Source organism: Cervus elaphus, chromosome 16 (assembly GCF_910594005.1).
Source record: "Cervus elaphus chromosome 16, mCerEla1.1, whole genome shotgun sequence".
Lineage (NCBI taxonomy): Eukaryota > Metazoa > Chordata > Mammalia > Artiodactyla > Cervidae > Cervus > Cervus elaphus.
In genome coordinates this window covers 10,596,920-10,613,282 of record NC_057830.1, presented here as the reverse complement: position 1 = coordinate 10,613,282, position 16,363 = coordinate 10,596,920, and the positions used below count along the sequence as shown (strand labels likewise).

Below are 16,363 nucleotides of genomic sequence, written 5' to 3'. Positions count from 1 at the left end.
TTTAGTGTGTTTTAGGTGTTATTCAGAGATCCGGCTCCCTCCACGGGATGGGTGCGTGTGGTGGTAGTTGGATTAGAAACTTCCACCGCGCAGCGTGACTGCGGGTTGCACGTCTGTCGATGGCAGGTATTCTTGCCAATGCCTGGGTGTAGGGGTGATTCCACTCAGAGCGTTAAAACAGGTGTCACACGCCTGACCAACGGAGTGTCTTGCAAGGTCTGATCCTGGCTTTTAGGGTGCAGCTGTGCAGGGCTCCGAGGGGCAGCGGAGACCGCTGGCCCGGGAATCGGGCCGGAAAGGGGTGCTGCCCACTTGAGAACGCAGTGGGGATCGTGGCTCCCACACCTGTCGGGCTGCGGAGACCGAGCTCGCGCGCGCGCGCGTGTGTGTAGCAGGAAGGTCGGTCCACACCGCCTCCGGGCAGCGACGGCCGTTCGCTCGGTGCGCGTCGTGGGAGGTGCCGTTACACACTTCCTGTGGGTCTCGCGGACCACGGCGCGTTTCCGGTGCCGGCTGGAGCCCGGGGTCCGAGCCCCCGCCCCGCGCGCCGGCCCCGCCCCGCCCGCGCCCCGCCCCCCGCCTGCCCGCCGCGCTCCGAGCCCGGCGCGCGGAGCCCGGGGCGCACGGAGCGGCGCGCGCCGGTCGGCCGAGTCCGGCTGGCGCCCCCCGCCCCCCGCCCCGCTGTCCGTGGCGAGCCGGTGGCCTTCCCCGTTCCACTTGCCTTCGCTCCCCGACCCTGCGGCCGCGCTCCCTCCGTCCCTCCCCTCCGTCCCGCCCCGTCCAGCCCGCTCTGCCCCGCTCCCGCAGGCCCCCCTCGCTGCCCGCGTTCCTATGGACAGACGCACAGACACCTGCAGGTGGGTGAGAGCCCGTGCGCGGGGCGGGGACGAGCGCGCCGACGCCGCGCCCCGGGGTTGGCAGCCCCTTTGTGTGGGGGGCGGCCGCGCTGGAGTCCGCACCGCCGCCCCCTCGGCGGCCTAGCGGTGACCCGGCTGAACCCTCCTTTTGTTCCTCTGCGGGGGTGGGGGGGGCGGGGGCGTGGAAAGGCGAGAGTCAGGGCTGAGAGCCGGCGGCCGGACGTCGCCTGCGACGGGCTGGGGGTGCGGGAAGGGACCCCCGGCGACCGGGCGAGCGGCGGCGGCGGCCGCGGCTCTGGGCTGTCGCTCCGGGGCCGGCCCGCCGCCGGCTGTCTCCTGTCGCAGCGGCCGCGGGCGCGCTGCGAGTCTGGCTCGCCCGCTCCAGCTCTAGGGTCTGTTGGAGGTGGGCAGGAGGGCGGGAAGCGGAGAGAAAAGATCTGCTCTCTTAGTTTCCAAGTCTCGAGAAGGTTACGGGAGAGAGAGGGAGAGAGGTGTTTTCGGAGCTCTGCCCGACTTGTTTCCCCCTCACGCGAGGCTCGCCGAGATGCGTTTTGGGGCGTGTGTGAAGGAACGTGCATCGCTTCGGTCCCTTATTTATTGTTTCTAACGGAGGAGGGCTTTCTCCGAAGGGCTCTTCCGCCCCCCACCCGGTCTGAGGCTGCGCACAGTGGTTTGTGTTTGTTATCAAATACATCGAGATATAGATTTCCCTCGGTAGGAGGAGGTTGGGCTGACGAAAATCAAATCAAAATCAAAGAACGTTTTGTAGTTTTCCGGTAGTTTTCCTTTTTTCTTTTTCGTTTTTTAAAGATTAAGTGGGGACTTAAAGGCAAGAAATAAAAGATGACTATGGCTGTGATTTTACATACATGTATATTTGTATATATATAACTTTAGGGGGTAAAGTTTTGTTATTTCCCAGACCCCTTAGGATTAACATGACAGAATCTTCTACCTATTAAATAGTTAACAAACAAATCAGGTAGAGACAGCTTCCCTAGTGGAGGTTAGTTAAACTGGAGTGCGATAAACAATTATCTAGCTTTCCGTTCAGGCTAAAATCTTTATTTTCGCTGATTTAAGATATGAGACCTTTCACGACATATGAGGAGAACATGAATGTTAGAAGTAATCATTTCCTCCTGTGATTGTGCTTTCCCTGTTTTATTAGCTGTATTTCTATATTCTCTGTTTATAACCTATTGGGTTGTATATGGTGGATGAAATTTTTGAAAAGTATCGTGGGTGATATTTCTGATTTATATTATTTATCTCAGTTTTTTAGGGGCGGTTGCTATGTATTTTCAGATACTCAAATAATAAAGTTGAGTGAGCGCCCAGAAAATTAATTGTTCAGATTTTTAACGCAGGTATGGATTTATATCTTTGCATTAACCTCTGTCTACCTGCTCATTTCTGGAGGGTTTTTTTTTTTTTTTTGCCTATTGTGTGAGAATCCTTATTGACAAACTTAAATCTGATGATTACCAAGGAGATTAAGGAAAAAAAGTTTTGTGGACACTAAGTTATATCTATAGCTATTTGTAGGAAATGGAATCTTTCTTAAAAAATAGAAAGTATTATCATCCAAACATGAAGGAATATTATGATGGTGGAAAAATATTTGCTATTTAAATTTTTTTAAATAAGATGTAGAAATTCGTCAGAAAACAATATACAGTAGCGTCAATTAAGCAAACTGATTTTTGTCATTATAAAGAGGAGACAGTTTAAGTATGCCTAAAATGGTGGTCTTTTTCTAGGAGAAAAAGGTATCCTAGATTCTTGTCCTAGTTTTACATTAACAGATTAATATTATTGCATGCCCAATTTTGTATATGCCTGGAGTGTACATTATTGTACTCTTAAAACTTAGAAGAGGCTACATCTAACAAAGACCATGCCAACCTCTTTGATTAGTTCCTGCTTTGACTTCTGTTCTAGATTAAAGAAATGAATTTAAACTCTGCACAGGGCTCCCTACCAGGCACTGGTAAAACCCTTGAGCAGGATGCCTCTTCCTTTTCTAATAAGGATGGCCCAAAGAGGTTAAGTATGGAAATTTGTTCAGGTTTTATCATGAATGATGGAATGGAGTTCTAAAACACTCCCACAGTTTCATCTCTCAGATACACAACTCCTCATCAGCTCTTCCCAGTATTAAGAAAGGTAAGCTAACACATTGTATTGGTTTACAGGGCTCTCAGTTGTAACGTTAAGGTTTAACAAAGAGTCACTGTGTAAACTAAACATTAAGAAAGTGTGGCCTTGCATTGACAATTGCTTGGCAGAGTTACAGCTGTGTCTTAATAGTTTTCTGGGATTGGCATGGAGTATTTATTTGGGCTGGCTAAAAGGAAACACCTAGATTTTTTGTCTGTTTTTGTTTTTTTGACTCTGATATGTAGATATTATTTCTATTAAATATTTTGCTTTTTTATAATTAACAGTACTGTTTCAGTTAATCAGAGCGTTCCAAATAATCTTTCATATTTCAACTAATTTTTCTTCTGGTATATTGGTGTTTAGGAAGATGTAAATTATTTCTCACATCTCATGGTTTAAACTTTTTCTGCTGCTTTTGATATTATGACAAATGCTACTTCCAGAAATTGTGAATTTGTGCAAATCTGGATTTTAAATGTAGCTGAGTAGTAGGATCTGGTATTTATCAGTTTTCTTTTTTTTTTTTTTAAACACTTAAGTTGTCCATGGTTAAATTTGAAAGGCTTTAAAATCCATAGGCTTTTCTAGTCTTCTCCTGTTTGTGAGTTATTAGTGTGTTGCCATTAAAGGACACTCAGAATGGCCACTTTATGTTACCTGGAACCCACAAATGACTAGTATTATCATTAGTAATCACCACGGGGAGAGCTGCAAAGTTAACAGTTACATTCTTTATATAAGTTCTGTGACTTTCAGGTTCTTTTCAGGCAGCCTTTTGTAGATTGGGGAAGCAGGCCTGACTGTCGGAGGTGTGGACAGTGACTTCTCATTCCAGCCTTTGTCACCCTGCATTGTTTAAGAGCAGTACATACCCCTGCTTCTCATGGAAAAATGCAGGATTCATACTTGGATTAATATTCTGCTACCAGATGTATGAGGCTGGCTCTACAGAAGCTTTTTCTCTTAAATACTGTCAAAAATAGAGAAGCTGAAGACTGGAGAGAAGCCATTTATTTTGAACAGTTTATTTTTTGACAGTTTGTGTTTGTAAAGAAACCTGCTCATAATATTTACTGAAGAGATCCACATAGTTGCCTGAAGAAACCCCACAGGTTTTCTTTTTTGCCTTGAAAAAAGTTTCCATAGAGCTTAACCCTTCTGTGGTGCTTCTTGACTTAGCTTCTGATTAGTTGATTTATGGACTTTATTTACCAGCATGATTGGAGAATTCTTTAACTATACTGAAATTGCACTCTGCCTGTGCGCTCTTCTGTTTCCTAGGTAACAAATGCACTGCATAGATTCCATAATGAGGACTGTGGTTGGGTAGTTACAGTGTAAATTCTGTTGTTTGGTAAGGCTTAGTCTCAAATTCAAATAAAGGTCAAGAAACTAAAAGTACTGAAAATGCAAATTTTTGCATTTTATTTTGTAGCCAGTGTCAACAAAGTTTAATACCCTTTTCTAGAGGAAGGCAATTTATGCAGCATTATTCGGGTTTGTCTTGCACAGTCTCACACTTAAACAGTTAAAGAGATTTTTGAGTATTGCATATTGGTAAAACCAGTGTCTCTAGTGACAAAGAAGATGTATTTCAGAAACACTTTATCACACTTAATATAGAAAGCAAAGGGATGTGGTCTAGGACATCAGCAATTGGTCCTTTTGTAATGAAAGAAAAGTAGCATCAAAAGATAAATTGTGCAACTTTATGTGAAAAAGAACTTTTAAAAACTTCTAAGAAGGCATTAAATCATTTAAGAAACTTTTTAAAACATTAAAAGTCTTACCATAAAATGGTGGATTTTTCTCCTAGCTTTTTCCCCCCTCTGATCTGCTTGAATGTGGACTGGCCCGGCATCAGGGAGCAGGTCTTCAGGTTGGAGAATAGCTTTCCCTTCCACCTTACTTTCCTCTTGGGCCTCTGTATGCTGGGCAAGAATTGGTGCAATTGCTAGTAATTGTTACCTGTTTGGTTTTTTTTGTTTGCTTTGCTTTGTTTTTTTAAAACCCACACAAATAGCTTCCAAAGAATTCCATAAACTGTTGTTTTTGTTCAGTGGCTAAGGCGTGTCTAACTCTTTGAGACCCCATGGACTGCATGCAGCACACCAGTCTCCCCTGTCCTTCACTGTCTCCCAGAGTTTGCTCCGATTCATGTCGATTGAGTTGGTGACGCTATATAACCATCTCATCCTCTGCTGTCCCCTTCTCCTTTTGCTGTCTATCTTTTAATACCCATTGCAAGTATCTTTTCATTTCATGCCTGAAAATTGATTTTTATTTGTTAATCATCAAGGATTCCATTAGCTGAAATTTAAAAAAACATTTCTTTTGAATTCTGGAGAATTATCCAGAGTTGCCCCCATTGGGCTTCCCTGATAGCTCAGTTGATAAAGAATCCGCCTGCAATGCGGGAGACCTGGGTTCAATCCCTAGGTTGGGAAGATCCCCTGGAGAAGGGAAAGGCTACACACTCCAGTATGGAAACCCTGAAAGACTTTCTTTTATAAATAGGGCTTCCCTCATAGCTCAGTCGGTGGTAAAGAACCTGCCTACAGTGCAGGAGACCTGGTTTCTATCCCTGGGTCAGGAAGATCCCCTGGAGAAGGAATTGACAACCCACTCCAGTATTCTTGCCTGGAAAATCCCATGGACAGAGGAGCCTGGTAGACTACAGTCCATGGGGTCGCAAAGAGTCAGGCACGACTGAGCAACTAACACTTCACTTCACTCTCCCTTGCTTGGCTGAATTGTTTTTGGATTACTTTATTTATGTTTTTACTTAATTCAGATTTCCGGAATAGGACACATCTTGGTTGGATTTGTCTGTCTCTTCTTGGTTTTTTTCAAAACTGACCCTTTAACCTTTTCTGTCCTCTTCTAATTGCCAGTGTCACATCCCTTCACTTTTCCCTTGCCAATATCTTCCCTGTTTTCCCTTGTAAATACTTGCTGGTTGAACATTTTTATTGCTGTATATAAGCCATAGTCACCACATAGAAAAAGCTCTACTTTGCTGTTTTGAGGCTTCATACTTACTGGATTATTATCAATATCTGCGAACTCTTACCCAACTAAGACACTCTTTTCTCTCTCCAGCCTGTATTCATTTGCAAGGGCTGCTGAAACAAAGTAAGACAGACTGGGTCACTTAAACAACAAAAATTTATTCATTTTTTACAGTTCTGAATGCTTTAAGTCCCAGATCAAGATGTTGGCCACGTTGGATTCTTCTAAGGCCTCTCTCTTTGGCTTGTAGATACCTGTTTTCCTAAGATATCTTCACATGGTCCTTCCTATGTGCCTCTCTGTGTCCTAATCGCCTCTCTTCTGATGAGACATCATTCTGTATCCTTAGGACTCACCTAAATGACCTCATTTTATCTTAATGCCCTCTTTAAGGCCCCATCTCCAAATATAGTCTGCTTCTGAAGTACTGGGGGTTAGGACATCAGTGTATGAAATGGGGAGAACACAGTTACAGCTCATAATAGTCTATTCTTTCACAGTTGTCTTTCATGGGTTTCCCTGGTGGCTCAGATGGTAAAGAATCTGCCTACGTTGCAAGAGACCTGGGTTTGATCCCTGGGTGGGGAAGATCCACCTGGAGGAGAAAATGGCTGCCCACTCTGAGTATTCTTGCCTGGAGAATTCCATGGACAGAGGAGCTTGGCGGGTTACAGTCCATGGAGTTACAAAGAATTGGACACAACTGAGCGACTTTCACTCATTTTGTCTTTCATAGATACATACATCACTCTGTGTGTGATTTTATAGTAGTTTTCATCTATTTAATACCTTTTTACTCAGCATTTTTTCAGTTGAGTGCAGGGCCCAATAGACAGCAACATCATCAACTTTGTATGCATTAAAAATAACCAAAATGGGTAGTTAAAGGCTTTCTTTTGTTTTTATGCACCCTTCATATTAAATGCTTTATTTTGGATAGTTTTAAGTAGAAAAGTCTTAATCATTGGTTTCGAATGCAAGAGAATCTCATGTAGCCAAATATGATGAAACTGCTGTTGCTGTTTTCTTACAAATTCTAAGAACCTGTTTCTTTTGGTGGTGTTTTTTCAGATATTGATCTTGATAACTTGCATGGTAAATTACACACCATTCTGATCACTTCACACCTTCCTTGGCTGATGACTCTTGAATCTGATAACCACTCAGGGCATCTCTGCTGAATTCCAGATGTATGTACCAACCAATTGGACACAGTCATTTGATATTCCACAAACACTTCACATTCAGCATGCCCCAAACTTGACTTACCTTTCTCTTAAAATCTGTCTTTTCTTGTATTCCCTAGCTTGTATTCCTTAGCTTTCTTTCCATTCATTTTCCCAGTCCAGAAATTGAGGCATTATCTGTGACTTCTCCCTTATTCTCAGTCCTATTTTCCATATATAATCAAGCTCCTGAATCAGTCAGTTCCTGCTCCCCAAGATTTCTCAGTTCTGCTGTTTGCCTCAGACAAATCACATACTACTCTGTCTCCTTTGCCCATCATTGGTTTAGTTCTCCAGTTGCATATATTCAGTTTATAGCATAAGTCCTTATGTTAAGCCTTCTGTAATCATTTGATAGTCTGAAACTCAATGAATCCTCATAAATAGCTCATGTGAATATTATCTCTGTCTTTCATATTTAAAACTGTTTATCTGTGGCTTTTGTACTTGAAGGTCAGTTTGTCTGAATATAATTACTTGGCCTGCATTTTCTTCCCTCAAGAATCTTAAATATGCTATTGTGTTTAGGATTTGGCAAATATTTTCTTAAAAAGACCGAATAGTAATTATTTTATACTTTGTGGGCCATAGGTCACTGTCACAAGTATTTGTGCCATATCAGTGCAAAAAAATCTGTGTGCCAAGTGCGGGAAATGCAAGAGACACGGACAGGTTCAGTCCCTGGGTCAGAAAGGTCCCCTGGGTAGGAAATGGCAGTGCATTCCAATATTCTTGCTTGGAAAATTCCATGGACAGAGGAGCCTGGGGGTCTATAGTCCATGGGCTCGCAAAGAGTCAGACACAACTCAGTGTGAACATGAGCATCCGTGCAAAACAGCCTTAGGGAATATATAAATGAACAAGGATGTCTGTGTTCCAATCAAAACTTTATTTACAGAACTGGAAAGTTGGCTGTATTTGGCCCATAAGCTGTAGTTTGCCAAGTCTTACTTTGTTGTATTCTGATAAAAAATGTTGTTGTCAGAGTCTAATACCAGTATGATTTTCTTTCTTTTTAAGTGTCTTATCTTTTCCCCTAGATGCCCAAAAGACCTTTTCCCCTCATCTTTAAAGGCAGATAATTTTACTAGAATATATCTTAAATGTTGTCTGTTCTGTTAAGTTTTCCAGATATACAGTGTGTTTTATTATGTTGGCTCAATTTTTTTTAATAAATATTTTCATCAGTTCTATATTTTAGTATTTATTCATTTTCATTCTTTTTATTTTCTTCTTTGAGGTCTTCTGTTAAATTTATGTTGGATCTTCTTTGCTTATCTTTTATGTCTCTTCCTTCAAATTCTTTTAATTTTTTATATTTGCCATATTTTTTTCTTCTTTTAATGTTTTTTACTTGGCTGTGTTGGGTCTTAGTTGTGGCACATGGAATCTTTGTTGCCTCCTGTGGGATCTTTTGGTGTGGTGCACAGACTCTCTAGTTGTAGCATGTAGGTTTAGTTGCCCCCCAGCTGGTGGGATCTTAGTGCTTGGACCATGGATGAAACCTGTGTCCCCTGCATTGGCAGGCAGATTCTTAATCACTGTGTTACCAGGGAAATCCACAGGTTTAATTTTTTAAGTAACTACCAAACTTTTCCAGAGTGACTGTACCATTTTATCTTCCCACCAGCAGTACATAAGTGATCCAGTCTCTCCCCATCAGTTAGCATTTGGTGGTGTTGCTATTTTTCATTTTAACTGTTCTGATGTGTGTTTAATAATATTGTGGTTTTAATTTGCATTTTCTTAATGGCTGATGTTATACATCTTTTCATATGCCTATTTGCCATCTGTATATCCTCTTCTGTGAAATGTCTGTTTATGTCTTTTGTCTGTTTTCTAATTGGATTTTTTTGTTTGCTTGTTTTACTCTTTTGAGAGTTCTTTATATGTTTTAGATACTAATCCTTTCTCAGAGATTTGGTTTGCAGATCCTTTCTTCTAGTCTATAGTTGTCTTTTGATCCTCTTCACATGGGCTTTCACAGAGCAAAACTTTTAGTATTACCAATTTTTCCTTTTATGGATTTTGCATTTGGTTCAAGTCTAAAAACTCTGCCTAGCCCTAAATCTCAGAGGTTTTCTCCTGTGTTGTTTTGCAGTTAAGTGTATGATCCAATTTGTGCTAATTTTTGTTTAAGGTGTGAGGTTTAGGTCGAGGTTCATTTTTGCCCGTGGATGTCCAATTACTCCTGTAGCATTTGTTGAAAAGGCTGTCCTTCCTCCGTTGAACTGCTTTTGCACCTTTGTAAAAAGTTAGTTGAGCATATGTGTGGGTCTGTATCTTGGTCTGCTCCATCTGTTTTTATGAGTAGATTTGAGGAGAGTCCAAAACTAAGCTTCTGCCACTATCCTGCTTGCTTAGAACTTCTTATTCCTTCTTTGAATGATTTTTTGTTATTAGATTGGATATTATTTTTTTTTTCCTATTGATTGAGAAGGACAGGTATCTGTGTGGGTTTAAAAAGAAGATAAGCAGTAATTTAACAACTTTTGTAGTTTGTTTTATTATATATATATATTATATATATATACACACATATATATATATAATACGCCCTTATATATTTGCTTCAGAGAGTTTCTTTTCTAACTTAGGTTGTTAACATTTTCATGACAATTATGATTCAATAATATTCTTTATGTGGCATCTTGAAAAAAAAAAAACAACAAGAAACTCTAGATTACAGCATTTCTATATGACTAAAATTTAACTCCTGGACAAAACTTAAGATTTTAATCCTTTTTAATGAAAATGGACCCAATGTGTAGTTTAAGTAAAGGTGGCATTTCAGTTGCTTTTGGAAATTTGCCAGAGGAATCATCTCCTGGCATCTGGATGAATCCAAGCAGATAGTAGAGACATTGTCAAGATTTTTTCACTGCCCCCCAAGTTCTCTTTTCTTACTGCTAATCTAAGGAAAGACTAATGCAACTCCTGGCCTAAGAGTTAAACTGATATAAGGCAGATGAATAGGAGAAAAGCATACAAATTTGGCTAGTATTTTTATGTGCACACAGGAATCTTCACAAGGAAATTGAAGACCCAGAGAAGCAGTTAGGATTGAGAGCTTTTGTGTATTTTTAACAAATGATAAATTTGTAGAGAAGACGTAAGGCAAAGGAGTTTTAGCTAGGGCCTGTAAATTGTCAGACTAGGAAGTAAATGGGGGACACTTAATTGAAGATAAGGGTTTTTTAGTAGGTTTGTTTAGATCCATTCTGGCATTGACTCCTAGTTACCAGTGATAAGATGTTCTTCTTTTCCTGTATAAAGAGGGCATCTTTCTCATGGGAAACTTTTATGACCTGCTTTTAGTTAAAAAGAAGGAGGTCAGAGAGCCTTTTGTGCATCTGATGATTCTCAAATGCCATCAGTTCAAAATAATGAGTATGCCAAAGCAGCGTGTTTTAGGGGATGGCACGTTAGGAACCCCTTTGCTGTATAATTTACATCCAAAAATGAGTGTGTTGTGTGTACCGTTGATAGATTTTTACAGATTGAACCTGTGACTAGCACTGTGATCAATAAGCAATGTTATCAGCACCCGTGCAGAACCTCTTGTATTCCTTCCAGTATTTAACACAGCCTTTCTGAAGAAAAACAGATACTCTGACTGCTGAAGAATGGGGTATATATGTTCTGCTTTGGTAAATACTGTTTGTTTTTCACAGTAGTCGTATCTGTTGACGCCACCACCAGCAGTGTGGCTTTGTTCTTGTTTCCCTTCCTCATGGTAATCATTTTGAAAAGCAGTTTGATAAAATATATCAAGACCCACAAATGTATTCATACCCATTTAGTGATTCTAGTAATTGCAAAGATAGGAAAAGATACTCCAGAAATGGATTGAGGGAAACAGAGACCAGGGACCACAGGCTAAATCTGGCCTGATGCAGCCCCAGTCCAATCACTGCCGTTCCTTGTCTATGGCTCTTTTTGTGCTGTTTTAGTGGCAAATTTAAGTTGTTACAGAAAACGTCCACAAGCTAACCCTCTCCAGAAAAGACTTGATGACCCTTGCAATAAAGCATTATATAGAATAGTGCAAGATTGGCAATAACCAATATATCCATCATAAGGGAAATTATTAGATAAATCCTGGTGTAAACATTTGACGGACTAGATAGAACATAGCCATTTAAAATGGTGATTATAGAGGTTATTCATCCAGCAAATATTTATTGGGCATTTTCTATTTTAGGCACTTTTCTAAGTGTCAGGAAATTAGTAGAAAAATTCCTTCCCTCATTGAACTTTCAGTAGAGGAGACAGAATAAACAAGATAAATATGGAAAATAATACAGAAGGGGTAAGTGCTAAGATGGAAAAAAGTAAAGTGGGGAAGGGAGATGTGAAACATTTCAGGGTGAGGGCTTGACATTTCAGTTGCTGAAGAAGACTTCACTGAGAAAATGGCTTTTGAGCAAGGACCTAAAAAAAGTGTGTGGACTTGACACTGAGGTAGATGGAGGAAGAACATCTGAGGCAGAGGAAACAGAAAGTACAAAAGGCCAGAGTTGGAAATGTGACTCTGGTGTTCTCGGAATAGCAATAAGGCAAAGGGCTGCTGTAGAGAAGAGGAGTGAAGAGTTACAAGGGATGAGCTTGGACAGGTTACTGGGGGTTTGGGTGATGACAGACCATGTAGGGCCTTGTGGTAGCATGAAAAATGCCTACTATAAGTTGTTGAGGTTAAAAAAAATCTCTCTCTCTTCTACTTTCCCTCCCTCTTTCTCTGCTTAATAATGATAGTTACATAAAGCAATGCATAAGGAAAAGATTGGAAGAAAATACCCTAAAATGCTAATGTCCTGGGTTGTGAATTATATTTTTCTTTTTGTTAAATGTTCTATAATTTGGAAGGCAGCTATGCTCACCACTATAGCACCAATGCTTATAATTTGGCTATATTTTATAGTAAACATATTTTAAAACGTAAAAGATTTTAAAGAAACTTAAAGGATATCTTTGTCTTTGAATACTTTACAAATTGAGTACTTTAGATCCTCCTGAAGTTGATTGTAATCTGCTGGTAGGCAGCAGTGTCTTGAATCATCTGAGGAGTTGCTGCATTTTGGGGTTTTTTTTTTGGCTGTTCCACCCTGGTGGCTCAGCTGGTAAAGAATCCACCTGCAATACAGGAGATCCCGGCTTGATCTCTGGGTTTGGAAGATCTGGAGAAGGGAATGGCTACCCACTGCAGTGTTCTTGTCTGGAGAATTCCATGGACAGAGGAGCCTGGCAAGTTACAGTCCATGGGTCACAAAGAGTCGAACATGATTGAGTGACTAAACCAGACAGACAGACAGACACACACACACGCACTCTCACTCACTCACTCACTCACTCACTCACCCACATACCCACACGTACACGGCTGAATCTTAGCTCCCCAACCAGGGGTTGAACCCAGGCCCTCGGCAATGAAAGCTAGGAGTTCTAATCACTGGGGCCGCAGGGAGTTCTGCATAGCTGTTTTTTTAATGATTAATTTTTCAGTGTTTGTACATTGTAGGAATGATCTGTTTTACATTTTAGCCCCTATATTTTATGGGTAAGAAAATGATCAAGAGGAGAAAAAGAACTTGGGCTTCTAGTTCTTTTTTGTAGGTGTTTGTATGCTTCAGCACCATTTTATATGAAGTTTTCTAACACTTTAGTGATTTTTATGATTAATAATTTACCTAATTTTTAAATTGAAAATCCTTGCAAATAATAATGTCTAAATCTGTTCTGTTGATACCTTCTCAGCACAGAACTGTTGTAGCAAATATGGTGATAGTAATGAATTCTTTTGACTAGCACCCTGGTTAAGAACTTGGATTTGGGACTCAGACTGCCTGGGTTTAAATTTTGTTTCTGGTCCTTATTGGTACTTAACTTCTCCGTGCTTTAGTTTCACATTTATAAAAAGGATATAATACTAAGTATTGGAGAAGGAAATGGCAACTCACTCCAGTATTCTTGTCTGGAGAAGCCCATGGACAGAGGAGCCTGGCGGGCTACAGTCCACGGGGTCACAAAGAGTTGGACACGACTGACGCACACAGTGTACTAAGTATATGCCTCCCAGGGCTGTTGTGAACATTAAATGAATTTATGTGAGCAGAATGTGAGGCACGTAGGACAGATTATTATTGAGGTCTAGGTGTCTACAAGGGAAGGCATTTAAACACTAGGTCCTAGAGAAAATCAAGTCCAACAGACACTTGTATTATTGAGCGTCTATGTGCACCTCTGTACTTGGACCTTGCAGCTGGCATATAGGAATTCATTGAGAATGTGTTGTTCAGTTGCTAAGTTGTGTTTGACTCTGTGACCCCATGGACTACATGCGGCACACTAGGCTCCTCTGTCTCACTGTCTCCCTGAGTTTGCTCAAATTCATGTCCATGAGTCGTTGATTCTGTCTAACCGTCTCTTCCTCTGTGGCCCCCTTCTCTTCCTACCCTCAATCCTTCCCAGCATCGGGGTCTTTTCCAGTGAGTCAGTTCTTTGTATCCGGTGGCCACAGTACTGGAGCTTCAGCATCAGTCCTTCCAATGAATATTCAGGGTTAATTTCAAGATTGACTGGTATAATCTCCTTGCAGCCCAAAGGACTCTCAAGAGTCTTCTCCAGCACCACAGCCTAATCATTTTAACTTGCACAGTGGCTTTAGTGTGCTGTTGTAGCACTCACACTGTGTTGTTCATCAGAAAAGACCCCGATGCTGAGAGACTGAAGGCAGGAGGAGAAGGGGATGACAGAGGACGAGCTGGTTGGATGGCATCACCGACTCAATGGACATGAGTTTGAGCAAGCTCCGGGAGATGGTGGAGGATAGGGAAGCCTGGCGTGCTGCAGTCCACGGGGTCGCAGAGAGTCAGACACGGCTGAACGACTGAACAACAACAATTGTAGCACTTACACTGTAAACCCTCAGATGGTTATCAGAGTTCATGGAAAATAATGTTTATTTTTATTTCAGTAGGAGAAACTTGTCTTAGGTCTAAGTGGGTCACGTGGTGAAACGTGGGGCAGAATGAGTGGTAAAAGGTAAAGGACAGTGTCCAGCCACCACTAGGAAAGGTTGCTTGTTTACTGGAGCGTGCGAGCACTTTGCTTTGTGAGTATGTAGGTCAGGACAGTAAAGAACTCTGTTTAAATGGACACACTAGGGCAAGGGGATCAAATAGAGAGTGATGCGTGAGGCTGTGACTCGGCCCTCTGAGGTATATAACCAGAATTCTAGTATTTGGCTGTTCCCTAAACTCAAGACAGGCTGAAGGCCATTGAGCTCACGTAATGGTTGTATTTAAGAATTAACAATTTAATTTTTTTTTCTAGAAAATGACAGTTTCCAAAATATCATATGGGAAAGCTTTTGGTAAAGTTTGAAATATGAAAAATAAAACTTACAGAGTACTGTGACATTTTATTTTTAAAAATGCAGGGAAAAAAAGTTAATTGTGTTTTTCTTTGTGTTCTTTATTTTAAAGATAGTTTTACACACACAGAATGTCCCTAATGTATTTTGTGTGTTTGCCTATTTGTGGATTGCATAAGATTCTGTTGCTTTATACTCGTTCGGAAAAAACTGAAATTTTTTTGCAATGTTGATATTGTTCAGTGCTATGTCTTCAGAAGTAGTCCTTCCTCAAGCTGCTTTTAAAAAAAAATTTTTTTTTAACATATTTGGATCAATGCAAATACAGTCAGCAGTGTTTCTGCCACACTAGCTTTATAAGAAAGTTCTGCCTTCCTTGCAAAATCATGCATTGTTACTTAGGGTTTCTGTGGGCACATTAATTTTGAATAGAGCCTGGGAATGGCGCTTATTAACTAGAAGTGTCGTGGTTTTGGTAGTGAGTTCCTAACAGGACTCGGGTACTGAAGTGCTCGGTAGTATATTGCTGTTGTAGCAGTTGTGGTATTTAATTGAACCTAAAGGTTCCTGGGAATTTTTCTAGTTCATTATATTAGAGTGATTGGAAAGACTTCTGAGTAAAATGCAGTTTAGTGTTTATGATTTAGTTAATAGTTAAGCTAAGGACTTTTAGGACCATTTAGGGGGAGGGAGAAGGAAACCTTATGTTTACAGAGACCTTCATGAAACATGAAACTGTGCCGATGAATTAGCCTCTCTTGACCAGCCTTCTGCTGGTACACCAGGCTCTTGTCCTCAGATATGACTCAGAGTCCCCCTTAACACCCTTGTCAGTTATTCTTTTCAGGGCTTCAGTTGATACTTCAAATGCATGTAATTAATCTGGAGTGCTTAGGAAGGATGTGTGGGATCTCTCTTTAGGTTTAAAGAAATGACTATGAGTATTTTAATTTGATCCCTTTGAGTAGACATCTTTGTTCTGTGTGATAAACATGTAGCATGTTAGCACCTAGGGAACTAAATTTGTATCCGTTGGACATCAGTCAAACTTTCTGTACTTGTACCATCAACTGTGACTCTGTGAGAGTGTATCTTTTAGCTTAACTTGTTAATTCTTAATCTTTTTGTCTTTTTTCACCCCTTTAGGAATCAGATTAAAAACTTTGCATTCTCAAGCAGCAAGGTCCTACTGTGTGTAGCACAGGGAACTATATTCAATACTGTGTGATAAACCATAATAGATAATTAATATGAAAAAAGAATGTGTATGTGTATACATATAAAACTGAATCACTTTGCTGCACAGCAGAAATTAACACAATGTTATAAGTCAGTAATATTTCAATAAAATATTTTTTGAAAAGAATAAAAAACTGCCTTCTCAGAAAGTGCACACTTGCACATGCAGCATCTGATTTTGTATAAATTTTAGGAAATATGTGGACCCCTGATGCATTATGCTAACAAATTCTATTTTGTGTATTTATGTTTTAGCATATGACTTTTTGTCTAAGGATAGAAACCTTAAAGATTTGAGATAAGGATTAGGAGAGTGAGCTTATGGGCATCCAGGGAAATTTTACTTTGTTGAAGGAGGAGAGGATAATATGGTTTTTTTCTTCATCAGAAATCCATTTAAACTGCTGTTTCTGATAAATGTGCTAGTAGTGTGCATCTGGATAAATCATTCTTCTGCACTATAGGTTTTGAAAAAATAGTGTCTCACTACT

The 16,363-nt window shown here is 40.7% G+C and overlaps 1 protein-coding gene across 7 annotated transcripts in view; it reads left to right on the top strand.

The window, feature by feature from the left end:
- The first annotated feature begins 728 nt into the window (after positions 1 to 728).
- KIAA1958 (KIAA1958 ortholog) overlaps positions 729 to 16,363 on the top strand; it is a 120,670-nt gene continuing 105,035 nt past the window's right edge. For 6 of the 7 annotated variants that reach the window (XM_043927624.1, XM_043927627.1, XM_043927625.1 and 3 more), the window contains exon 1: positions 729 to 857. The gene's annotated coding sequence lies outside the window, so the exon portion shown is untranslated. Of the gene's footprint in view, positions 858 to 1,384; positions 3,027 to 16,363 lie in introns of those variants that run through there. The other variant, XM_043927619.1, reaches the window with a different exon arrangement.